This window comes from Phocoena phocoena, chromosome 6 (assembly GCF_963924675.1).
Source record: "Phocoena phocoena chromosome 6, mPhoPho1.1, whole genome shotgun sequence".
NCBI classification, from domain to species: Eukaryota; Metazoa; Chordata; class Mammalia; order Artiodactyla; family Phocoenidae; genus Phocoena; species Phocoena phocoena.
The window spans coordinates 64,812,940-64,839,049 of NC_089224.1; positions in this window are offsets into that span (position 1 = coordinate 64,812,940).

The window sequence follows — 26,110 nt, forward strand, 5'->3', positions numbered from 1 at the left end:
ATGTGAGTGTGGCATGGGATATATGGGAAATCTCTGCACTTCCGTTCAATCTTGCTGTGAACCTAAAATTGTTCTAAAAAATAAAATCTATTAAATAAAGTCATTTTTATAAAAGAATGGGATAAAAAATATGCATCAATGCCTGTATATTTTCAAAAAGAAACAATGAAAGTATCAAACAAAATTAATTTTTAAAAAAATGATTACCTTTAGGAAGAGGGAGGTAAAAGTGTAGGAGGGACAAGATTGGAAAACAGACTTGTCCGAATGTGCCTTTTAAAAATAGTTTTGACATTGGAACTGTACACACGCTTTATATAATTAAAACAAAATTAAATTAAAACTGAAAGACAGGGCAATCCCTAAATATTTTCTTTTTTAAATGAAGGACTTAAGGTTTCTGGTTCTGATGTAAGGAACTTGGAAGTTGCCGCACCATCCTAACAAGTAAGGACCTAAATAGACTGAAAAATCAACAATTTTCTTGGATCCATGAGAGCAGGGAGGACACAAGGCAAACCACTACCTCCAAGATTAGAAAGACTGACAGGTGAATACAGGGAGTCATGGCTTCCTGGAGCCCCTCGAGACCAGGAACCATGGTAGGGACTAGTGCCAGTACAGGAAGACACTGCACTGAAAATTGAATTGAGAGTCGCTGGAGACTCCCTGTGGACAGCTCTGAGAGTTAACAGCTCCAGAGGGGCCCCGTCAGAGGTGGACCCCTGCACAATATTGTGAGATTTACTTCTAGGAGCTCAACCAAGTTCCCACGGTAAATACTGGGGGGAAATCCCCTCATGCTTCTGGCAGGGGGAGGGGAAAAGGAACTATTCTGAAATATCCCTGAGCACTCTGTTCTTCTTAATGAGGCCTGCCCTCAGGAGAAACTAGTTAAGAGGAGCCTAACCAGTATGGGAGAATGGAAATACCCAACTCTAGCTGGCTCTAGCCTTTGATATGGAGGAAGATAAATACCCAAATTCATCCCGTCTAGCCATCCTGTCCCACTTAAGGGGGGAGAAACAAAACAAAACTGAGAACACTTGTGAAGTTCACAGTCCAGAGGGCACAAAAAAACCTGAGACACAAACATTCTCATTCTATAGCGCTCCAGAATACTTCTCCTCTCCACCTCTCCACCACATTACTAAGGGCCTGTTTACTGCTATTCCTCTTACCTGGTACATCGTGTCCAGCTGTCAACAAAGAAACAAACAACCAAGCAAAAACAAGGCCTACCAAAGGGCAAAAGACAGCATTTGAAAGATTAGAACCAGACATTGTAGGGATGTCGGAGTTATCAGACCAGGAATTTAAAACAACTGTGATTAGTATGCTAAGGACTCTGATGGATAAAGCAGACAGCGTGCAAGAACAGCCGACAATATAAGCAGGTAGAAATCCTAAGAAATAACCAAAAAGTAATGCTAGAGATAAGAAACACTGCAGTAGAAATGAAGAATGACTTTGATGGCTTGTGTAGACTAGACACAACTGAAGAAAGACTCTGAGCTAGAGAATCTATCAATAGAATCCTCAAAATAGAAAAGTAAAGGGAACAAAAGACTGGAAAAAATAAGAAAAACAGAAGAGACTATCCAAGGACTGTGGGACAACTACAAAAGGTGTGGTATGTGTAATGGGAATACCAGAAGGAGAAGAGAGAAAGGAACAGAAGGAATATTTGAAACAATAAGGACTGAGAATTTCTCCAAATGTCAGACACCGAATCAGAGATCCAGGAAGCTCAGAGAACACCAAGCAGGAAAATGCCAACAAACAAACAAACAAATACATCTGGGCATATTTTCTGGCTACAAATAAAAAAAAAGAAATAGGAAACAAATAAAGCTAACTCCTGATCAGGTTGATAACAAACCATAATGAAAATAATTATTTTAAGTAAATTGAAAATGCAGTATTTTCACTTAGTGGAAAAGACTTTAATGAAAAACAAAACAAAAGCAAAACCTAGGAATAAATCCTTCTATGTATTAAGTAGTCTTATTGTTAGTAAGAATATGAAGTATTATTTTCAAATTTTTATATGTGTATGGTAGGATAAGCCAAACAGGTTAATGTCAGTATGGACAAAAATTTCAGCATAAGATACACATAAAAATCAAAGTTAAATAAGATCTGCATAGTCTTAAATTTTAGCTTGAAAAAGCACTTATGAATTCATGATTTATTTTGCTATTTATGAAAATTGCATATCATCTGGCACTGAAAAGGCTTTTAGAAGCAAACAAACCCAACAGCAAAGAGCATCCATAGCACTCAGATTGTGGTCTCTCACCAAAATAAACAAACAAAACAAAACAAAACCAACCATCTTTGTAAAAAAATGGTTGATTCTAGGCCTCGGGCAGAAGAACTAGGAGATATAATAGTGACCCCCAACACAAGGAAACTAACAAAAACTGCAGGAGTTATGCCTAAGAGGTGTAGGAGCAAACCTGAAGGGGCCCTTACTAGCCTGCACTCATCCTCTGCGCTACATATTGACATTTTGAACCAAATAATCCTTTGCAGTGGGGGCTTACCTGTGCCCTGTTGTACAGGGTTTCATAGCAGCCCTGACCTCTATCCACTAGATACTCAGTCATGGCAATCAAAAATGTCTCCAGGCATTGGTGAATGTCTCCTGGGGATCAAAATTGTCCCTAGTCGAGGACCACTGCACTAGCCCAAGATGGGGCAACCTGGGACCCAAAGTTTCAAGAACTGTAATGAGTAGAAACAAATTACCTAAAAACCCATGACTTCATAATATTTCTTCAGCTCCGAAAAATCGTCCTCTCTGACTTTTGAATGCCCTTCTATCTATTGCCTTTGTTCCCTCCATTACAAAACTCTCTAGACAGATGTAGTAGCTTCTGGAAATATCGTTATATCTCGGCACTGTTTTGAAAGAGCTCCTCGGCCCAATGTTGCAGCTCATTAAAATAATATTCATCTGTGCCCATGTATGGTCAGGCCACTCAAGGTGGCTGTTCTCTTGGTCTCTGTACATCCGCTGCCTGACCAGTGCCAGCTTCACCTACACGCTACTCACCTGACCGACCACCTTTTTACATACTCGCCTCAGGCCCCAGCTGATGATTGTTCTTATCAAGAGGGCAGTGAGGGGCGTGCCCTCTGCCGGTTTCCCTGGTAACCAGCGAGCGCACCTGCTGTCAGTCCCCCGATAACTGGCAATCTCCCCTCCCCCAGGAGCGAAGCCTGCCATGTTGTCCTGCCCGCCGTTGGCCGCACACAGTGGGGTGTCGCTCCAGGACCTTGCTTCAGACAAGTAAGCTCCCCCATCGGTTAAACCATTGATGTCTCTGTTGCTGACCCCGGGCTCTTTCTTTAGTCTGGAAGCTGGGCGAGTACAGGCCTTGTAGGCCTGAGGGGTGCCGCTCAACAGCCCGTTTGAATATTCAGCTCAATTTTCTTTTTCTTTTTTTTTGCGGTACGCGGGCCTCTCACTGTTGTGGCCTCTCCCGTTGCGGAGCACAGGCTCCGGACACGCAGGCCCAGCGGCCATGGCTCACGGGCCCAGCCGCTCCGTGGCATGTGGGATCCTCCCAGACCAGGGCACGAACCCGTGTCCCCTGCATCGGCAGACGGACTCTCAACCACTGCGCCACCAGGGAAGCCCTCAGCCCAATTTTAAGTAATGGTGATTCTATTTTCAGTAATCCAGAAGTCTGTGTATTTCTTTCACAAGGCTGCTTTTCTATGTTATGGCTGCAGTAATCATCCCAGTGAATGAAGGTTCTGACTAAAGAGCCACCTTCTAGGGTGTGTAGAGTAGAATGTTGCAGGTATGCAGGTAGATTATCTTCGTGTGGGAGATGCCTCTCCCCAGTGTAAGAGGTCTGGGAACCTCTTATATCAGCAGCATCTTGTGGTTTCTTTTTCTTGTCACCTCTTCCCACTCTAATTCTTGTTGTTATACGGGTAGACTTGTCAAGTTCTGCCCTACTTCTCTGTCCAGAGTCAGCCCTTCTGATAGGAGACCACGAAGCTTCACTGGCTGAAGCAGTTGCTGAGGCTTTAACGTAGGAGCAGACGTCATTCGTGCCAGAACTTCAGCATATGATGTACATGCGTGGACCATGATAAGCCCCTCAGTTCATAATACAATCTTTTAGTTTATTTACCAGATAATTATTGACAAGGCCCCTCCCTACACTGTACTGTTAACCCTGAGCTTGAAGTTCCTCTAGAAAGTTAGTGCACAAAACAGCTGTTACCTTTGCAGTGCCCTTCTGCTGGCTTTTTTCCCCCTGCTTTTATTGCTCTTTCAATCCAATTCTATCTTTCCTCTGTTTTCCAGGATAATATCTTCACATTATCTGATCTTTGATTGTAACTTTTCTTGTTTGGTATTTCAGTGGAATTTAGTGGGGAAGGAAAAGCAGACAGGTGTGCGCAGCCTGCCAATTTGATCCCCATATTTTTTCTGAGTGTATGAGTAGAACAACATATGTTTTCGAAAACATTATTTTTAATGAATGAGCCTTCCTAGTTCATCATACTGGAGTGTATATACTAATTTTCTTCTCTTTCTTCACCACTAAATCATAAGGTCCTTGAGGAGAGAGAAGAATGTCAGCTTTGTAGATCCTTAAGACTAATTGAAATATCTGGCATGTAGCAGTTCATAAGCATTCCTGAGTCAATCTGATTTTTTTTTTTTCAGTTGAACAGGTGAGAACAAATGTAGAGGCTTGGGGTAGCAGGTGGAGAGAGAAAGCAGGGAGGAAGGTTGGTTTGGGAACAGAGGACACTAACTGTGTGCGTTCCTGTTTCTATGTGATTCCCCCTCTCCTACATTTCTGTGCTATTGCAGAAGTTGATCCGCGTGCAGCCACTATGGAAAATAGTATGGCGATTCCTCAGAAAATTAAAAATAGAACAACCATATGATCCAGCTATTCAACTTCTGGGAATATATCCAAAGGGAAAAAAAAAACCCCACTAATTTGAAAAAATATATGCACTCCTAGGCTCATTGTAGCATTAAGTACTGTAGCTAAGATATGGAAGCAACCTAAGTGTCCACTGACGGATGAATGAGTAAAGAGTATGTGAGATATATACACACACAGACACATACACACATGGAATACTACTCAGCCACAAAAAGAAGGAAATCTTGTGACAACATGGATGGACCTTGAGGGTATTATGCTTAGTGAAATAAGTCAGGCAGTGAAAGATAAATACTGTGTGACTTCACTTGCATGTGGAATCTAAAAAACAAAACAAAACCAACACCCAGATACAGAAAACAGGTTGGTAGTTATCAGAGGGGGGGAAGTGGGTGGGTAAGGGGTGGGTAAAATTGGTGAAGGGTGTCACTTGAATAGTGATGAATGGCAACTAGACTTATGTGTTGATCACTTTGTAGTATATACAGAGATTGAATTATTATGCTGTACACCTGAAACTAACAAAATGTTATACACCAATTTTACCTCAATGAAAGAAAAAGAAGTTGATCCTTAGTTGGACTGGGAAATATGGATGTTGAGATTTTCCTCTCTCTTTCTAAAGCCCTAGAAATAAGAACTTATCTTTGGAGCACAGTGTTTCTTTCAGCACATATCACAGTATGTATAAAATACTCCAGAAGGGATGTGTTTCTAAGTTACAGGTGTAGTAAGAAATATAAAGATGGTGTTGATCTACCCAAGTTGCTCTTTACTGCCTCAGAAGGATGAGTCATTCTGTTTATGTTGAGAGACTGAAGTCAAGACTCCTCACAGCCAGGAGTGTAATCAAGTCGTGAAAATGCTATGATAGGAACTGTAAACTCTCATGGGATTGTGACATTCAGATTGTTAGAAACCTTTATGGAAGCGTATTGGGATGAATAGCTCACTACACTTGAACAAGTATTGGAAATCAAACCAAGAAGGCATAAGACAACATTATACTCACATATCATCAAACCTAGAATTATTTTTTCAAATTTTATAAATATAACTGGGAGCCTCAAAATCTGATGATTCCGATTTTCTATCCACAAAAACTGAAAAACAAATCCAGTCTTATTTTTTTTCTCTTTCACCCCCTGCCCTTTTTTTTTGACCATGCCATGAGGCATGTGGGATCTTAGTTCCCTGACCAGGGATCGAACCCGTGCCCCCTGCAATGGAAGTGTGGAGTCTTAACCACTGGACTGCCAGGGAAGTCCCTCTTTTCCTTTTTTCAATGCATCTATTTATTTACTGTGAGTCACTGGTGTCTAGCAAGCATAAAGTTGAATAATTTATTAAAATGTTCCTTTCTCTAAATGAGAAGTGATGTTTATAAGTAAACTGTCATCTCTTCACATATAATAGTTTCATAGATGTTTTTTAAATCAATAGGGGCCCAAATTTATTTCTTTTTTGAAAGATGAGTGAAAGAAGATCGGTGAGGACAACTTGCTGCTGATGAATAAGAAAGAGTTAGCAGTGAATACCTTGGTTTAAATAGAAATATGTATAGTTTCTCACATCTCATGATCCAACGTGGAAAACACCTAAAACAATTGTGATAACAATTTGTTGAGTACCACCATGTACCAGGGACCACTCATTTACTATTTCTAATTCTTGCATCAATACCACAAGGTAAATATCATAAGCTCCATTCAAGATCGGAGGATGCTGAGTTCTGAGAGAATCAGTGACCAAGGTCATTTAGAGATTGTCTGCAAACCCTCATGGGCTCTATATCCTACACTCTTCATTGTATATCACAGTGCCTCTCTTGACAGCTCCGTTTAAGTCTGGTGATTTTACTTGATTAATTTACAAGTGATAGACATTGATTGCTGCTTCTAATGGGTTTTGTAAAAATTCTAGACTCGCAGTATTACCATTTACAAGTGTATCAATCAGGACGGGGTAGGCTTTGCTTTGTGGCAACCTCCAGATCTCAGTGACTTTCAATAACAAAAGTTTATTCCTTGTTCACTCACCATGGCCGTCATAGATCAGCTGGGGCTCTGTTATAAGTTGACATTATCCCACCTGAGGGAGGAATTATTCTCTAGAGCATGAACAGTCACAACAGCCAAGAAGAAAGATGACCTAAAGGGTCTTGCATTGGTGATTAAATTTTGTCCCAGATGTGTCACACATCACTTTACTTACAACTCATTGGTGCTAATTGGCCACATGTCCCCAACCAACCATAGGGGACCAAGAAGTGAAAACCTGTTATAGACCCAGAAGACTCTAATAGCCAGAAGTATTTGGTGAGTGGCATTAACTCTTAGCAGGTTTGCCCCTTGGTGCTGGGGGGAGCACAGAGAGTAAGGCATGGTCTTTGTCTTTAGAAAACTTAGTGTGAGACATGCAAAAAAATCAACCATAAGGCAAAGGAAAATAAGTTCTAAACTAGTATAAGCATCGCATTAGAGGAACACGGAGGAAAGAATGATTAATTTTAAATGGTGAGACTACAGAAGCCTTTGCAGAGAAGAATACAAATGAGCTTTAAAAGCTTGAAGGATTTCAAAGCATTGAAGGATTTTATAGACCCTCTTTTCTTCTCATCATGTGTTCTCTAAATTAGAGTATTCAAACCGTGGGTAGTAACCCATTGTAAGGCCATTAAATCAACATAAAAGTTTTGACCAGCACAGAGAAAAAGAACAGAGAATCACCGCACATCAGGCGTGGCAGAGGTGAGAATTGTTCAGGGTAATTTGTGTCTGGGATGTGTGTGTGTGTGTGATGTAAAATACATTTCTTACTGTAGATCCTCATCAAAAAAGTTTGAGAGGGGCTTCCTTGGTGACACAGTGGTTGAGAGTCCGCCTGCCGGTGCAGGGGACATGGGTTCGTGCCCCAGTCCAGGAGGATCCCACATGCCACGGAGCCGCTGGGCCCGTGAGCCATGGCTGCTAAGCCTGCGCGTCCGGAGGCTGTGTTCCACAACGGGAGAGGCCACAAGAGTGAGAGGCCTGCGTACCGCAAAAAAAAAAAAAAAAAAGTTTGAGAGCCACAGGTGTATATGGTCTCATTATTTCTTTGACTCCCAAACCTTTGTCTTTACCTGTCTGTCTGTATCAATTCCAAACCAATATCTTCAACTGCCTGCTTAACATGTCTGCTCAGAAAGCACAGAGCAGTTCACAGTCAGAGCTCCTTTTGCCATCATCCCTTCCAGGCCTGCTCCCATCCCTACCCCACTGCCAGCTCCAAACCTCCCTTGTTTCTTTCATCAGCCATCTACCCATCTTTCATGACCATCTACCCACTAGGCAAACTGGAACCCTGGGAGTCATTCTTGGCCCTTCACACACTACACTCTCTGTCTCTCAATTTTATTTCATGCCTATATAGCTTTCAAAAAGGTATTTTTGCAATAACTTTCACCCCTCTCCCTTACATGCTGCCATCCTGATGCAAACTACTGTCATCTCCCTTCTGGACAAGGGCATTTGCTTCCTAACTTGCCTCTCCACAGCATCTCTTGGCCCTTTCCAATCCATTCTTCACTCTGCAGACAGAGGGATCTATTAACCATGTCACTGCCCTACTAAAATCGAAAGGTAGAGCCACAAATCTGGCTTGAAAGGTGCTCCGTAACTAGTCCCTGACCATCTCCCCTGTCTCTCCCTCATAGCTTCCCATCTGGGGCTGCTCTCAGCCTTTCATACGTATCATACCATCTCATGTCTGGGTCTCTGGAGATGCTTTTCTTTCCAGGAGCCCTCTTCTCCCCTCATCTCTTAATGTATCCAAGCTTCCCTTATTCCTTGAAGTCTCAGAAGGCTGTCACCTCCTTAGGGAGGCCTTCCTTGGCTCCTGAGTAAGATTAGGTCCTTCCAACATAGCACAATTGTAATTATTTACTTGTTCTAAGGTCTATATTGACCATGAGACTCTCAGCTCCGTCAAGGCCAAGAATGCATCTGCTGTGCTTCTTCGCCTTGGAACCACAGTGCCATGCCCAGGGTCTGGTATACAGCAGTGGCTCAATCATTCTTTTTGAATAGATTGAAGAAGACTGTGTTTAAGACATTTCTTTAAATAATTACCGTGGCCAATTGTGATGTTACATCCTCGAAAGAACACCTGATTGCCTGAAAGTGGACCGTTGCCATGTGACCTTTTCTGGGAGGTTTGGACTTCTTTGATATTCCAGATAAGGGCTGTCAATGCCAGCTCAACTTCATCTGTCTAACAGAAGCGTGTGTTCACCAGGTGTCTGACTGTGCTACTCATCTGATAGTAAGTTGCTGGCTAATCAGATCCCTACAATGAAATCGTTCATCCCCGTTGGACTTCTCTGTGTCGCTAATGGTCAGAACACACATTCAGAGATGTGACTTAGTGATACCTGAAGCGGCGTGATTCCCTCTCTCTGCCTTCTACTGCCTATCATTCTTTTTCTGTCTCTTCTGCTCCCCTGCCAACCTCGGGCCTACAGACAGAGAGGCGCCAGCAAGGCCACTGACTCCTGATAACGGAGGCCTCACTTACTTTACTTTTCATGCCCTTCAACATGTTAGTCCTCTACCAGTCCCCAGGGGATACTAAAATCATCCGCTTGGCCTTGGCCTCTCTTTGAAGTTGAAAATTAAAATGAGTTTTCTCCAGTTGCTTTAAGTAATATAGTTAAATATTACAGTGTGGTTGACCCCTGCCTCCCGACATCTCCCCTTTGACGTGATTCTGACCAGCCTGCTGATCAGACAAATATGGGTGAGCTACAGAAGGGAGTTAGCAGGGAAAGGGACATGTTATACTTTAATTAAAAAAAAAAAAAAAAAAAAAAAAGCAGCCATTTCACGTTCCCAAGAAAGTTATCTTGGGACAGGCCATGGAGGCGCCCATACTGCATTCTGTAGAAACTACAAAGGCCAGGCCTCACTCGGGGTCCATCTTCCCTTCTGCACCAACCAGTGCGGGAGATGTGAAAGGGGCGGCTCCTTCCTGCTGCTGGTGAAGAGCCTACACACGTGTGGGGACTCTGCCGGTGTCTCCATCACTTGTAGCCCCAGCACTGCTCAACAGAGAGGAAGCACAGGCCTTTTCCTACCTTTCCAAGCCACTGGTCAGATGCAAAACACCCACTTGTTCCCCCATTAGGCTATGGGGAGACCTCTGCTGGTGGAGCGAGTTCAAATTTTGTTTAAATAAAGTCCCTGGCAGTGTTTCCCCTTCTCTGTCCATTCAGAGACAGAAAAGGCTGAGGTGGCTGCTGTGTCTTTTTGGCTTTGGGGAAGGATGTCTGCTATGGTTCCCAAAGAAGCTCCAAGGAAGTCATCACACGCTTAATGACCATTCTGCCTCTGGGGACTATTCGCCTTGAATTCACTCATGTGAGAGTCCACATCTTATTTTACGTGGACTCTTCTAATTATTTTCTCTCTCTACTTTGCCCTCTTCCCAGTGGAATATGTCTTGGCGAATCAATTGTTTTTCTTTCTTCACATGCTCCCTGTGTGAGTGCAATGCTCTGTACACCAAACTAATGCAGCCTTGGCTCAGTTTCGGTTCCCTGGAAATAGGCTCTGTGATAGAGAGCTGCATGCAGGTTCATTAGGGGGTGCTCTAGGGGGCTGTACAAGTAAGGATGTGAAAAAGCCAGAATTGGGCATGGGGAAAAGCTGTCCCACGATGGGGCTGCAACCCAAAGGCCTTAGCCAATCGTGCAGGGATCTCTGCAGCTGAATGGCCCTCCAGAGGTGTCCCAAAAGGAAGCGAGGGGCCAGGCCTTTGTTTCCCTATATCAGCCGGTCACTGGCCACAGGCTGTCCTTGGGAAGGGGTTTATTCTTGGACCAGGTCAGGTAGTTCCCTTCAGTGGAGGGGAGTTCCTGGGGACGGGGACGGCAGTGAGCTGCCCATAGCTGATAATCCCAGCAACTGGCAAGGGATGTGGCAACCCTCATCTCAGGGAATACCGCTGCATTGGCTCCAAGGCTGAATTTGGTCTTCAGATACATGTTTTTCTTTCCACAGTATTTTAAAAAATGAGTGATTCCACAAAATAATCTAGATACTTAGCTTCTCCTAAAGTCAAAAGAACTGGTGAATCAGTCAGAGTCCAGGCAGGCAAAGAAAACCCACACTGGGTATTTCAACAGAGATTGAATGTTGTGGGGTCATTAAACAAGTATAAGGGAGGCTGAAAAGTAAAAATGGGGGACATCGTGGTACCCACATGTAGTAACTACAGGAGGGAGCCACCGCTCCTGGGGTTGGTGGAATGAAGGGAATAAACAGGGGTTATCAAAACCCAGGGGCTCAGAGAAATGGGGTCTGTGGAGCTGGGTAGGAGGAGCCCCCTGTGAAGAGGTGGGAGCCCCTGGGGCAGCTGCTGGTTCCTTTGTGGGGACAGGCTGATTCTGGGAGTGGGAAAGAAAGCTGGCATCTGAAACCAGATGTTGCTGCTGGCGTGAAGGTAACTGCCGGGGTGAGGCTGGTGCCTCCAACAAGCAAACAGGCACAAGGGACTTTTGCTCCCTCCTGTCTCCCGCCGTCCAGGCTCCCTCTACTGCCCTCTGCTGGCAGAACCTACCAGGAAGGCAGTTGACAAAAGAGAAAGGCCCCAGCATTGCTAAACTGAATGTAGAAGAATAGATAATAGCTTAACAACCGACACATCACGGCGATTCTGCATCCGTGATTCTGCATGATAACAATCAAGGAACTGCACCTCAGCTGCCTTTTTAAAAAAGATTGAAGTATAGTCGATTTAAAATGTTGTTTCCAAGGTACAGCAAAGTGATTCCTTTATACATATATATTTTTTCATATTCTTTTTCGTTATGGCTTATTACAAAATGTCGAATATAGTTCCCTGTGCTATACAGTAGGACCTTGCTGTTTCTCTATTTTATATATAGTCGTTTGTATCTGCTAATCCCAAACTCCTAATTTATCCCTCCTCGCCACCTTTCCCCTTTGATAACCATACATTTGTTTTCTATGTCTGTGAGTCTGTTTCTATTTTGTATATAAGTTCATTTGTATCATATACTAGATTCCTTCTAAAGAAGCTTACTTCACTTAGTACGATTATTTCTAGGTCCATCCATGTTGCTGCAAATGACATTATTTCATTCTTTTTTTATGTCTGAGTGATATTCCATTGTGTATGTGTATATATATATATATATATATACCACATCTTCTTTATCCATTCATCTGTCGATGGACATTTAGGTTGCTTCCATGTCCTGGCTATTGTGAATAATGCCCTCAGCTGCCATGTTAAACAGACAGGTGAGGTGCCCTCCAGTTCACTGATCCCACCTGGCCAGTGTCTCACTCATTTACCTTCCCAGCCGGGCCCTTGTGGGCTTCTGTTTGCTACCCCTGTATGAAAAAACTATTGCCCCCAAAGGATCCACATCTTCTTGAGGAGTTCCAGGAATGAGTATGGGCTTGGGATTTAATGCCCCATGCATTAATCACAGCCAGTACCACTACATGATGTTTTTCCTGGGCCTAAATTCTCCTCCTCTGTCTTCTCCCCGAGTCCATAGGCACCCTCACCCAGCTCCTCTGGCTGAGAGAAGGTTGGGGACTTCCCATTCCTGATTTTTCTGGAACCTGGTTGTACCACCCGGCACTGGGTTTGTAACCTGTCTGTCCGTGACCCTTCTCTTGTGTTTTCCCTCACTATCTCTGTCCATTGAAGAGGGAGCTGTGTGTAAGGCCAGGCTGTTTTTCACAGCATGGGACTCGGCAAATGCTGTCTTGAGGGAATCAAAATTGTCTTGAGAGAGACCAAAGCCCCAAGTGGAACTATTTCCCCCTGATATGGATTTGTTTTGTTTTGTTTGAAAATTGATGTGATCAGGAATGGGCAAAAAAGTCACATTTTTCTGGCTTTCTAAGAAAGGCCACAAATGTTTTAGCAAATTAGTAGATAGCATTGGAGCCAATGATCATTTTGGAAATCAAGACCCTGGGACCCAGACTATGGAAATATGGGTCATAGATCTTCAGAGCCTTCCAGCTTTCAGAGCCTGGAGCCACCGATTGGTTCAGGAGAAGGAGGCCGATGGGGCATCAGGTGGGAAGAGCACAGTGTCTGGAGGGGCCTAGGTCTGGCTGCCCCTCACTGCTTAGGGTCCATGGGCAGGGTCCTGCAACGCAAAGGCTCAGTGTCCTGACCCATGACCCAAAGGGGAAGTGGATTCTGTGATCTCCCTTGTTTTCCAACAGTTTTAAGATATTCAGAATTGAACTTTCCCATCTATCCTTACCATCTACTCCTTAGGACCCCTAGCAGGTAAGCAGATTCCTCGGATCAGTAGCCCTCCAAGCATCTTTACCCTGCCTCTGCTGAATGTGAATTGTCACACCCACCTGAGGCTTAGCCCACCCCTGCTCTGCTGAAGCAAGGACGAGTGAGATCCCACACCTGTGCTTTATTTCAAGCACAGAACTATAGTCTTTTTAAGAAGTGACCATTGATCATAGTGACTTATTGAGTGCCTACTGTGTGCCTGGCTTTGTGTACATGTGATGTCTACACCTCTGAGGTTGTTCTCATTTTCAGATAGAAACCTGAGACTCAGGGCAGTCAGATGACACAGGGCAAGGAAGGGACAAAATCAGATTTGGAATTCAGAGCACATAGTAAGAAAATGATGTTTGAGAGTCTTTTATTCATTATCATTATGTTAAGGAGAAAGTCAAGTTCAGTTTTATTCTGGCATTAATGCATACTTTAAATTTTACTTTTTTTTTTAAATTAATTAATTTATTTTTGGCTGTGTTGGGTCTTCATTTCTGTGCGAGGGCTTTCTCTAGTTGTGGCAAGCAGGGGCCACTCTTCATTGCGGTGTGCAGGCCTCTCACTATCGTGGCCTCTCTTGTTGCGGAGCACAGGCTCCAGACGCGCAGGCTCAGTAGTTGTGGCTCACGGGCCTAGTTGCTCCGCGGCATGTGGGCTCCTCCCAGACCAGGGCTCGAACCCGTGTCCCCTGCATTAGCAGGCAGATTCTCAACCACTGCGCCACCAGGGAAGCCCTAAATTTTACTTTTTGTTATTTGTTTTGTCTTATGTTTTGGTTTTAATATATTTTTAACACCTCAGTAACACCTGCTTCTCTCCACCCCCCTGCTCCTTCTTCACAAAGAGAAAGCAAATCTCTGATCTTGGCAGGCAGGAGAATCAAGCTAGAAGTTAATAAGATTGTTTTGCATGAATTCTATCCGTGTTCATAGTTACCTCCTATTTATGGCAAGTGATACTGATTTTCCACCTACAGTTAGGGACATGAAGTTTCCTTTTGAAATAAACTTAAGTTTTAAAAAAACTTTATCAAGTTAAAAAAAAAATCAGTACCTAATAGCTGAGGTGTATTGGCTGTAGCAAATATCATGCAGGCATGACCTTACATAATGTTTCTGACCATCTCTGTGCCTCAGTTTCACCAGGATATGAATAACACCTACCTCCCAAGGTTGTTGTGAGGATTAAATGTGTTAACCTATGTCAAGGGCATAAAACAGCACCTGGGATACAGTAAGCTCTACATAGGTGATAGCCAGTGTTATTATAATGCAAATGTGTGACATTTAGAGACGATTTCCATTTGGTTCTTGTGTGTGTCCTGAGGAAATGCAGGCTGATGAAGGAATGACAACCAGGGGCATCCAACTTTTAAACACAGATTTATTGGTAAAAGCCATACCTAGTTCTACACTATTCTGTAAATTTTGCAGAGTGTGGGGAAAATTTTACTGTCATTTATTGTAATCAGCATGCAATTTACCTTTTAAAAATTCATACTGTGTTTATGACTATAAGGAACTTACAGCTTTCGAAGCGCTTTATTTTTAACATGCTCTCCCTGCCACCCCTCTTATCCACACACCCACAAAAAGTTGAGAACAGTAGTCAAGCTGTGGAGATTGCTTCAGTAATCATTTACCAAGTACTAAGCTTATTAAGAAAAGTCCAGGGACTTTTAGCACGTATTTCACTCACATGGGGCATCATTATGATAAGGTAAAACTTTGGCGTCTTCTCAAACAACCAAATATCTGGAAATACAAAGTGGCATCTGTGTGTAGAGGTGAACTTTTAAAAGAGCTCGTGGGGCATATTTTAGTGTTACCACAGAGTTTCAGCAGGAATTAGCTTTCAACAACCCGCCACGTCATTTTGGAGATTAAAGGCTGGTGTGAGGTGTTGGTCATGGGAGACTGAAATGAAGCTTCCCTGGGCTCTCAGGTGTGAGATATTTAGTAGTCAGCAACAATTAGGTCCTCAGGGTTGAAAGTAAAGGAGCATACTCCATGATATTTAAGGTACAAGGATTCTAAAGGAATACGCTGTCGACTGAAGAAAAATTCACAACCTAAGGGACGTAAGTTAAGTTTTATTTGGGGACCTTACTGAGGACTATAGCCTGGGAGACGGCCTCTCAGATAATTCCAAGGAACTGCTCCAAAGAGGTTAGGGAAGAACCAGGATATATAGGAGTTTTTGCTTGGAGAGAAAAACAAAAACAAAAACCAAAGACAACTCATAGAATTGAACATCAAAAGATTACTGCTAATCACAAAAACAGACATCTCACGTGAATGATTTCAGAGCTTGTCTGTGTATGGGAGGGTGCAAGAGCCTGGGGTCATTGACGTTATTCCTTAGATATGCATCTTAACTGTCTAGGGCCAGTCTCCTGTTTTTCTCCACGGTGAATTCTCCTCAGTGCGCCCAGTTAGGGGCAGCTGCAGTGACTGATGGCTTGATGGCGGGCGGGCAACATTCTTTGTTTACCGAAGCGGCAGCCGACATTCTTTTGTGCGCATTTGCTTTGGAGAGGGTGTTGCAGAGAGCCCAGAGCTGGACGCCTCCTCAGTTTAGTCACGGTTCTCTCACCCTTCGTGATGCAGCCTGTTCTTTAGATGAAACTCGCCCTGTCGCTTTGCGCCTCTGGGTCTCAATAAAATAAAAACAACAAAGAGCATGGTGATTTTAGCTTAATCCCACAAAGGCAAGGGAACCTGCCTTTCTCGTTCACCAGTGTCTCTAGGGCCTGGAACACTGCCTGCTGCGGAGGTGATAAACATTTGAAAAAAATCAGCGAGGCTGGTGGTAGTTTGTTATCAAGATGAAAGATGGGGCAGGGTTTTCTCCCTTAGACAACCAGGCAGGAAAAAGCCAAAGGGTGACACTCCTTATGGAGTAACTTGGTCAGTCCAAAGAAATTGGGGTAAGTGTGAAAGTCCAAAGGAAGGAACAGGGATGAAAACTGGACAGAGTCAGTGGTCAGGAGGTGGGCAGAACTGAACTTAAATGGGATCGAGGGAAGGAAATGAGGTAAGGATAGCCCTGGTATCCATCAACTGCCTGGTACATGAGTAGGTTAGGTTGGCTTAAAGTTAACGTTAACTAATATTTGACAAGTATTAAGTCCCTACTATGTGCCAGGTACTAGTCTAAGAGGCACTTGTGATTTTGCAGTAAAGAAACAAAAATCCCTGCAATCATGGAGCAGATAGCAACTGGCTCTGGAGGGAACATTAATAATAGCTACTTAATGATTTGATAATAGCAATTAATGATTGTTTACCATGTGTCAGGCATTGTCCCCTACTAGCTCACTTAGCCCTCGTAAATAGCTGATGAAGTAATTTCTATGCTTATTCTGAGTGTTACTTTTCCAAGGGTCATCCTTCTTTAGACCAGCACCTTGTGGGACACAGCCTTAGGAGTAAGTAAGGTCAGAACTTATGGCCTGGAATGTTGCATTTCAACTCTGTTACTAACATGGAGGCAGGCAAGTCACTTTACCTCATATCACTCTTTACGAAAGACCAAATAACATGGTTGTACTTAATGGAATAATACGAGGCTTTGGTGGAATGTTTATATGAATAATAAGTAAAGGAAATGTTTTAAAACAACGAGTATCAAATGTTTTTATCCCATGGCATGTTGTCAGAAGAACATTAATAATGAACTCTTCTATAAATTCTCTCAACAATGATTTTATTAAAAAAATAATACTGCCCAATCGATAGGAGTTTGGTTAAAAATTCCAGCCAGATGGTGATTACTTGAAAAAAAGAATCCTGATAAGTTAAACATACACACATTACGCTCTGTGTAAAAATTATGAAAAACTAGATAGAGATACCAGCCCAAAGTGCCTGTAGGACAGTAGTACTCCTGGATATCAAATAAGTTTTTGAGAAATTTTCAGCTTTATCAAGGGGTTCTCATTGTTTATCTCATACCTTCTACACATGGAGTTTGCTTATGTTAAACTAACTTCATTTATTTATTTAACTGACGAATGATTATGAAGCATCTACAGTGTCCTCGGTGTAACAAGACAGACAAGGCAATTACCATCCAGTGGGAAGAAATATCCTGGACAAGTAAAGCTCGGGTGTTGACAGTTGTTACAAGAGGGGAAACCCAGGATACTATTGTGGACGTTTGCTGGGTCCGGAGACACAGGGATCGGCTTCACATGAGTCTTGGAGGAAGTCTTGCTTCCTAGCAGGGGACCTAGCCTTTTGCCGTGTATACTTCTCCACGTATTTCTGGGAATGCACCTGGTGAATGCTTCTGTGTGTGAGAGAAGAAAGTATAGCGTTTAAGGACCCCGCCTCAGTAGCCAAGCCACTTAGGTTCAATTCCTGGCACTGCCACTTACTACCTGATCATTAGGCAAGTTATTTAACTTCTCCATGTCTCATTTTCTCCATCTGTAAGATGGGATGGTAATAATACATCAGGGGGTGATTAGGAGGCTTGAGTGTGTTCATAAAGATAAAGTGTTTAGCGTGGAGGGCGTCTGTGGAATGCACTGATAGTATAATTCTCTTTTGCAAATCTGCCGGGCTGTCCTTGGCCCATTCAGCAGACCCTAGACTGCCCTTTCCTCTGAAGGTCTCCATCTTCCATCCAGATCCTCTTTCTTCACACTGCTGCTGCTGTCTCTTCCACCCAGTATCACCCGTAATTCCCCACAGCCCAGAAGAACCGAGCAATACCATTAGTATAGATAAAAAAGAGAGAGGGCACAGAGGGAATGTTCCCTCTCCAGCAGGGGCCCATAAGCATCTTAGTGTTGATTCCTGAGCTGGCTCAGGGCTTAGTCCTGGCCTTTTCCATGTGACCAGAGACAGTTCTGTGCAATGACCCACTCCAGGCTTCCCCATACCTCAGAATTTGCCCCCCAGAAAATAGAACCATATTTTCCCCTCCCCCTAGTCTAAGGTCCACCACCAGAGCATCCTGCCCCTGGATCAACCCCTTTCTAGGATGGCTGAGAGTTGGAGCATCCCTTCCCTTCAGGGCAAGCCCCATCCCACCCACAGGGATGTGAGACAGGCCTGAGGCCCCAAAAGACAATCCCATCAGGGTTTGATTTAGAGAGTCTCAAGAAGTGTGGCCATAATTGCATACGGGCCCCCAGCCCGCCACACCGTGCTGTTCAGCTCCCATTCCACCAGTTCCTCCAAATCAAGATTCCAGAAGTCTTAGGGTCCAGTCTCACCCGGGGTTGCCTTGACCTGGGAGAGCTTGGGGTTCTGAGAGGCCCACATGCCTAGGATTCAGCGTTCCCTGCTCTATCAAGGACTATTTTAGTTATATTATAGTTTAGGAAGAATTTGAGCATCCCTCTGGAGACTTAACTCTATTTTTAACATTGTTTCTATGGGAAAAGTGTTCCAAGCGACAATTTAAAACAGAATTCTTAGAATACAGCCTTTTCGTTGCTAGAGACTGCAAGTAATTTTTTTTTCACGTGTAGCGATGCTGTTGAAGCTTTCTTTTAAAAAATGCATCTAGTGTAAACAAATAGAACAAGGAAAAACAGGTGTTGCTTCTTGCGTTTTTGGGCAAGTTTTAAAAATTGAGGTTTTTTAAAAAACAAACTATTTTAATTTCAAAAATTAACATTTATTGAGTATTTATTGTTTCCCGGACATTGAGTTAAAGGCTGTTTGTGTATAATCTCATTTAATCCTCACAACAACACTCTAGGATGGTATAATAAAGAATCTGACCCCATTTTTGATGTTTAGCTGCTGACAGCAGTCAAGCCCCACCAGGCCCCTTGCCCTTCTCCCCCACATCTTGGCAAGTTTATTAAAAAAAAAAACCTCAAGTGCTCCCTACTTTGGTGCTATTGGGAAATTCGAACCATTTAAACCCCAGCTGCAAGGGGGAGCCTTCACTCCCTCATTATAGAACCTCAAATCCAGTGTCCTTTCCTTGTTTCCCTAAACCGTTCTTGGACCTGCTTGGGGACCCACCTTACTCTCCCCAGAAAGCCTCCTTATGTGACTTATAAACCTTTTCCCACCCTCTTGGCATCTCTGTGGCATAAATTTTGGTTGAGGGGTCCATTTCATTTCCGCAAGGCGACCACAGCAGGTGACTACAGCATTCTCTATTTTACAGATGAGGGAAATGAGGCTCAGGAACATTGTTTGCCAAAGGTCATAGAGCCAGTTAATAATATCATCTTAACTACTCTACTATTTCCCTACTTCAGGCCAGATGAGCTTGGCCTAAAAATTAGTGAATACATTTGCAAATTAGTGAATACATTTGCCTATACCTCTTGCTAATATTTAACATGTGTGGAACACCTACCTTGTTCCAAGCCCTTTTTGTGAGTTAACTCATGGTATCCTCTTAACAACTCTTTGAGTTACATGCCATTATTATTCCTATTTTTATAGATGAGGAAACTGAGAAACAGCAAACTTAAATAACTTATGGAGGGTCAACCAACTAAGAAACAGCAGTGCTTGGATATGAACGCAGGCAGTCTGGCTCAGAACCCAGACTTTGAGTCACAGGGCTACAAGGCCTCATACCTGGTGTACAAATAAAGAAGCTGCTGTTAACCCAGGTTACAAGGATTGTATTCTTGCCACTGCTTAAGTGGACAGGACGTGTTTAAAGAAAACCTTATATTAATGACAAATTCATTGATTTCATTAGTGCTCTTATATTATCCATACATATGTCACTCAATATTGTATACTTCTAAAGGGAAAAGCCAATAATGTGTTGTCTTTGACATTCCCCTCTCTTCCCCCAACAACTAGGAGATTGCTTTTGAGACAAGAGGAGTTCAACAAGTGCCCTTTGAATAGCTTACAGTCCATGGGTGTTGCAGAATGAATCCCTGCGATTTTACCTTCACCCTAGATACTGCACAACACATCACCGCAAATAGGCCACGGCTCTTCTGCAATTGCCATGGAAACTCTCTAGAATTCTTGTTCTCTGTCTTGTGCCATCTGTCTGACTAAAGGTATAACAAGGAAAATAATGATCTGTAATTTCTTATAGGAAAGCACCCCAAATTCACCAGGAAAGAGTCTTTTTAAAAAAAAAAAAAATCATCTGCCTTCCCTCTAGGCTTTCCAGAAACCTCTCTGCAGCCTAATAAATAAAAAACTATGTAAGTTTTCATGGCCGGTTCACCATACATGGCTACTGGCTCTAGAGAGCCAGTTATTTGGAAGATTAGGATTAAACAAAAACGTCTGAATCAAAGAAAATCAGCATGAATTACGGCGCTAATAGTTGGAACAATTGTTAAAGCTAGTCTCTTATTCAGTCTGGGTACCAGAGGCAAGGCTTGCTGCTTTTAAATATTGGCCCTGACCTTGTCTCCCTCAAAACCCTTGGGCAAATAAGATTTATAATTTGCCCATGAACAAAGCTAGCTAAATAATGGCTTCCATGCAGAGCTGTTAGAAGATAAAGGAGGCTATGAAGGATTATGAGGCATAAAAATGTACATAATTAAGTGTCAAATATAGTCATTCCCCTGAGGAAATAGTTCAAAGCTAGAGAGTAAAGTGTTTGAGTTGGAAGGCACTTAGTTCAGTGGTTTTCAATCTGTGTTCCGAGGAACCCCTGGATTGTCTCCGATTTCCCTCCGGAGCTGCCAGAGTTAAGAAGTGAGTGTAGTCACCTCTCAACTCACCTACCAAACTTCCCCAAAACAACTCTACATTTACTTGATTTTCATTGAGGATTCTCATAAAATTGATCTTAACAAATAGTTAGTTTGAGAAACCCCTGATATAATCCAGCTCCCTCATTTTATAGATGAGGACATAGAACTAGCTAGGACTAGAGCAGTTCTCGTGATTCCCCAATCCGCTCTTCTCTCCATGGTCTTTTGGCTGGAAATATAACACGAGTGCACAGCTGCCACTCAGAGACAGTTCTGAACCATTCTTCCCCACCTCCGTCCTGAACTTCATTCTCTTGTCTACTAACTTCTTGCTTCTCTAATTTTATTTTCACCTGGCCAGTGGGGTTTGCTGCCTGGCATAGCTTTTTCCAACAATAACCTATTTGCTCTTCAGGTAGATAACTAAGTAAATGTTTATTTCCTAAAAATTCTCAGTGCACTCTGTCTTGGGAAAAATAAACCCTGCAGAGGTGTATCAGCAAGGTGCTGGGTCTTGATATCTTTAAGAAATGGTACTACAAGTGACCCTCTTCAAAGAAAACACTATTTTTATTCATGGAGTGGGAAAATCATAAACTTCTTTGACATAAGTAAAATAACTAAAATTATGGCTTTTCATCAGGTGAAAAAAATAATAACATAAAAGGAGAAAAGTCTATGTTTTCTTTGTTACATGGAACTGTCTCTAGATCACAGCATTGATACTACTAGACAGGACCATGGAGATCATTTCTCCTTCTGGAGAATCCATGCTTTCCAATATTGATCATTATTATCATCTTTAATTCTGCTACCATTTTTCTGAGCACTTCCTATGGACCAGGCAACTGTGCTAAGCCCTTCACATGTCTTGTCATTTAATCTCCATAACTACTCTGGGTGTTGCTATTCTCCCCATTCTTCAGATACGGAAACTGAGGTTCAGAATACTTTCATTGAGGCTAGCACCTTGCACTACTGCAGAGAGCCTCATCCACTTTTTTGCTATGGAAATGGCGCCTCCTGGGGAACAGTGCAGCAGCCCTGGTTAAAACGACTCCCAGCTTCACAGAGCTAATAAATGGCAGATTTGGGAATCACACCAGGACTGTTGGGATCCAAAGTCCATGTTCTAACCACTTACACAAGCTTTTTTTTTTTTTACTTCAGAAACCTTTCTGTGTGCTCAGACTCTGTGAGTCTTGTTTTGGATAATTATTATTATTGGTAATATATTGGTAATAGTGAATCAAGGAGGAAGTAAGTTGGCTCTTATATACTGAGCATGACTCAAACCCACCACAAGTGCCCAAGGAGACTTTATTCATACTGGTTTTCTTTTTCCCAGATAGCAAATAATTTTAGTTTCATGGTATAATTTTTATTTTTTTAATTTTTATTTTGAAAGAATTTCAAACTTAAGGGAAAATTTGCATTAAGGGTAAAGAATTCATGAATACTTGTTACCCAGATTCACCAATTAAGACTCTGCTACATTTGCTTTATCAGTTTCTCTCTCTCTCTCTCTATATATATATATATATATAAATATGGTATCACATATGTATCATATAAGGTATACGTATATATACATGTACATACACACACATATATACTTTTGAGTTCTTAAAGTGTGGTTCCTGGGAACAAGCATCACCTGGGTAGTTGGTAGAAATGCGAATTCCTGGGCCCAACCCCGGAATTAATCAGAATTTCTGGGAGTGGCACCCAGCTCTCCAGGGGATACTGAGGTTACCTGGATTTGAGAACCACTGTCCTATGGAAGAACACTTGAGGGGAAATTGTTCTAAGCACTTGCTATTTTTCTCATAAAAGGAGAAAAGTTGGGAAGTGTATGTTAGTTTTTCTAGGGTTGACTGTGACATAAAAGAATCATTGTTGAATTTTTCTCCAGTCTGCTGAATTGATTCACATAAAGGGACTCCATAGGCTAAGGTAAGTTCTAGGGCTTAGGGATCTAATTAAGGTTCAAATATGACTTTCCAAATTATTGCCTGGAATGAATTCACTTCTGTGTACTTAATCTCTCTAAAATTGTTCTAACTTTATTGCTCACACTCATACCAAAAAAATCTTACAGAAAAACAATCTTAACAAAGAAGCTTAATGACTATATACATTAGTGTTCACCAAAGTGGCTTATTATAATTTTCAGAGGATGAGAGTTAAAATTGAATCTACCCTTTCTAGAAAGCAATTTAATAAGATTGTCAAACATTGAGGTAATCAATGAAATCATCAACTACATAAAATTTCATTCATCCTTACAATTACAAAGTCACATTTCTCCCTTTAAACAAATGATTTAGGGTTTTACAACCTGCAAAGTGAAGATTCCCAGCTTGAAAGCGTGTGTGTGTGTGTGTGTGTGTGTATATTTGAAAATGGAGCCTGAGTCTTACAACAGGTTGACATTGTTACCAGTAATTATGTCTGTAGCCTGGTTCAGTTACCAGTAATCATAAAATAGGCTGATCATGATTGTGTATGTAGAATAAGGAATAAATTTCTAAAGAAGGAACACTGGAAAACATTTATTTGGGCTATTAACGTCTGGGTACATCTCTGTGGCGCAGTCCTTTCAGGGAAGTTCCTTCATAATTAATATGACAATTAAGTCAAATTATAATAAATAGCTTAAATTTCTAATCATCATCGTCATCATCAGGGACTGTTTCTTAGGATGTTCTAAAATGAAATCCTTCCTGTATTTAGGATTTTTGTGTCAAGAGGGGAAGTAGGTTTAACATTCATTCCCTGGGGTTTATAAGCTATAGGACTTTGATAGTATTTGTGTATGTTTATTCTAAAACTTCAAGGAGCCCCATCTCACAACATCTCAGATAAGGAAGACGGGAGAACACATGAACAAAGGACACGACCTAATATATTTTGGGATTTTTTTACTCCTTTCCTACAGGCAAATCAATCTTTCGGAAACTGACCATTTTCAATAATCTCCCTGTAATTTTGATGGTATATCTCCCAACAATCCTAGCTATCATTTATATTTAAAAGTCTTCCAACACCCTGCTCATACCACCACCCCCTGCCCCATTTGGTTCTCTCTCCTTAGGATTCACTTTGACAACGGACAACTCTTTCCTCTGTCCTAACTTCAAACCCAAGATGCAGCATGTGAAGTCCTGCCCCATATCAGATCACATTTCTGACAAGTGATCCATGAAAAATTAACAATACAGGTTTTATGGCAATGGAATCATAAGAGCTCTGAATCTGGGATCCAGACACCTAAATTTGAGTTTGGGTCTGGCTGCTAATTAGTTTGTAACCTTGGACTCATGCTAAAACTCATTGTTCTCATCTGTAAAATGGGGTAGTTGGAGTAGGTGAACTAGAAAATACCCTTGACCGTTCAACTTCTGATACCTTTTCTCCCCCAGTTTTATTGAGATATAATTGACATACAGCACTGTATAAGTTTAAGGTAAACAGCATGACTTATCTATATTGTGAAAAAATTACCGCAAGTTTAGTTAACATCCATCATTTCATACAGATACAAAAAACAGAAAAAAAAAAAGAAAAAAAATGGTTTTTTCCTTGTGGTGAGAATTATTAGGATCTATCCTCTCAACAACTTTCAAATATACCATACAGCAGTGTTAACTACAGTCATCATGTTGTACATTACATCCCTAGTACTTATTTATCTTACAGCTGGAAGTTTGAAACTTTTAATCACCTTCATCCATTTCCTTCATCCCCCATCATCTGCCTCTGATAACTGCAAATCTGATCTCCTTTTCGATGAGTTTGGTTTCCTCCTTCTTCTTCCTCTTCCCCTTCTTCTTCTCCTTCTCCTTCTTCTCTCCACAAGTAAGCGAGATCATTCAGTGTTTGTCTTTCTCTGTCTGACTTATTTCACTTAGCATAATACCCATCCATGTTGTCACAAATGGCGGGACTTCCTTCTTTTCATGGCTGAGTAATATTCTAGTGTGTGTGTATATGTATGTATGTTTGCATATATATGTGTACATATATATACACGTACATACATATATATATATATATATATATCACGAGTTCTTTATTCATCCATTGATGGACACTGAAGTTGTTTCCATGTCTTCAGTATTATAGATATCATGCTTCTATGAGCATGGGGGTGCAGATATCTCTTTGATATAGTGTTTTTGTTTCCTTTGTATATATTCCCAGAAGTGTAATTGCTGGATCATATGGTAATGCTATTTTTAATTTTTGAGGCATTTCCATACTGTTTTCCATAGTGGCTTTAGCAATTTACAATCCCACCAACACTGCACAAGGGTTCCCTTTTCTCTACATCCTTGTCAACACTTATCTTTTTGATAACAGCTATTCTTATAGATGTGAGGTGATACCTCATTATGGTTTTGATTTGTATTTCCCTGATGATTAATGATGTAGAGCACCTTTTCATTTGTGTATCATTTTTGGAAAAATGTTTATTCAGGTTGTTTGCCCATTTTAAAAATTGGATTTTTTAGTTTTTTTCTATTGAATTATGAGTTCCTTATACAGTTTGGATATTAACCCCTTGTCAGATGTATAGTTTGCAAATATTTTTCCCATTCCATAGGCTGCCTTTCCATTTTGTTGATCATTCCTTTTGCTGTGCAGAAGCTTTTCAGTCTGATGTAGTCCCATTTGTTTATTTTTGAATTTGTTGCTTGTACTATAGGTGTCATATCAAAAATATCATTGCCTAGACCCATATTAAGGCGAGTTTTTCCTGTGTTTTCTTCTAGGAGTTTAATGGTTTCCAGTCTTACCTTTAAATCTCTAATCCATTTCAAGTTATTTTTTTCAAGTGTTTGTAAGATAGGGGTCTAGTTTCATGCTTTTGCATGTGAATATCCAATTTTTCCAGCACCATTTATTGCAGAGACTGCCTTTTCCCCACTGAGTAATGTTGGCGAGTGTTAGTTGACCATATATGCATAGATTTATTTCTGGACTCTTAATTCTGTTCCATTGGCCTATGTGTCTGTTTTTATGCCAGCACCACGCCATTTTGATTACTACGGCTTTATGATATAGGTTGAAATCAGGAAGTGTGACGCCTCCCACTCTGTTGTTCTTTTTCAGGAATATTTTGGCTATTCAGGGTTTTAGGGGTTCTATATAAAACTGGGGATTGTTTTTCTTCTTTTTTTAAAAAAAGCCA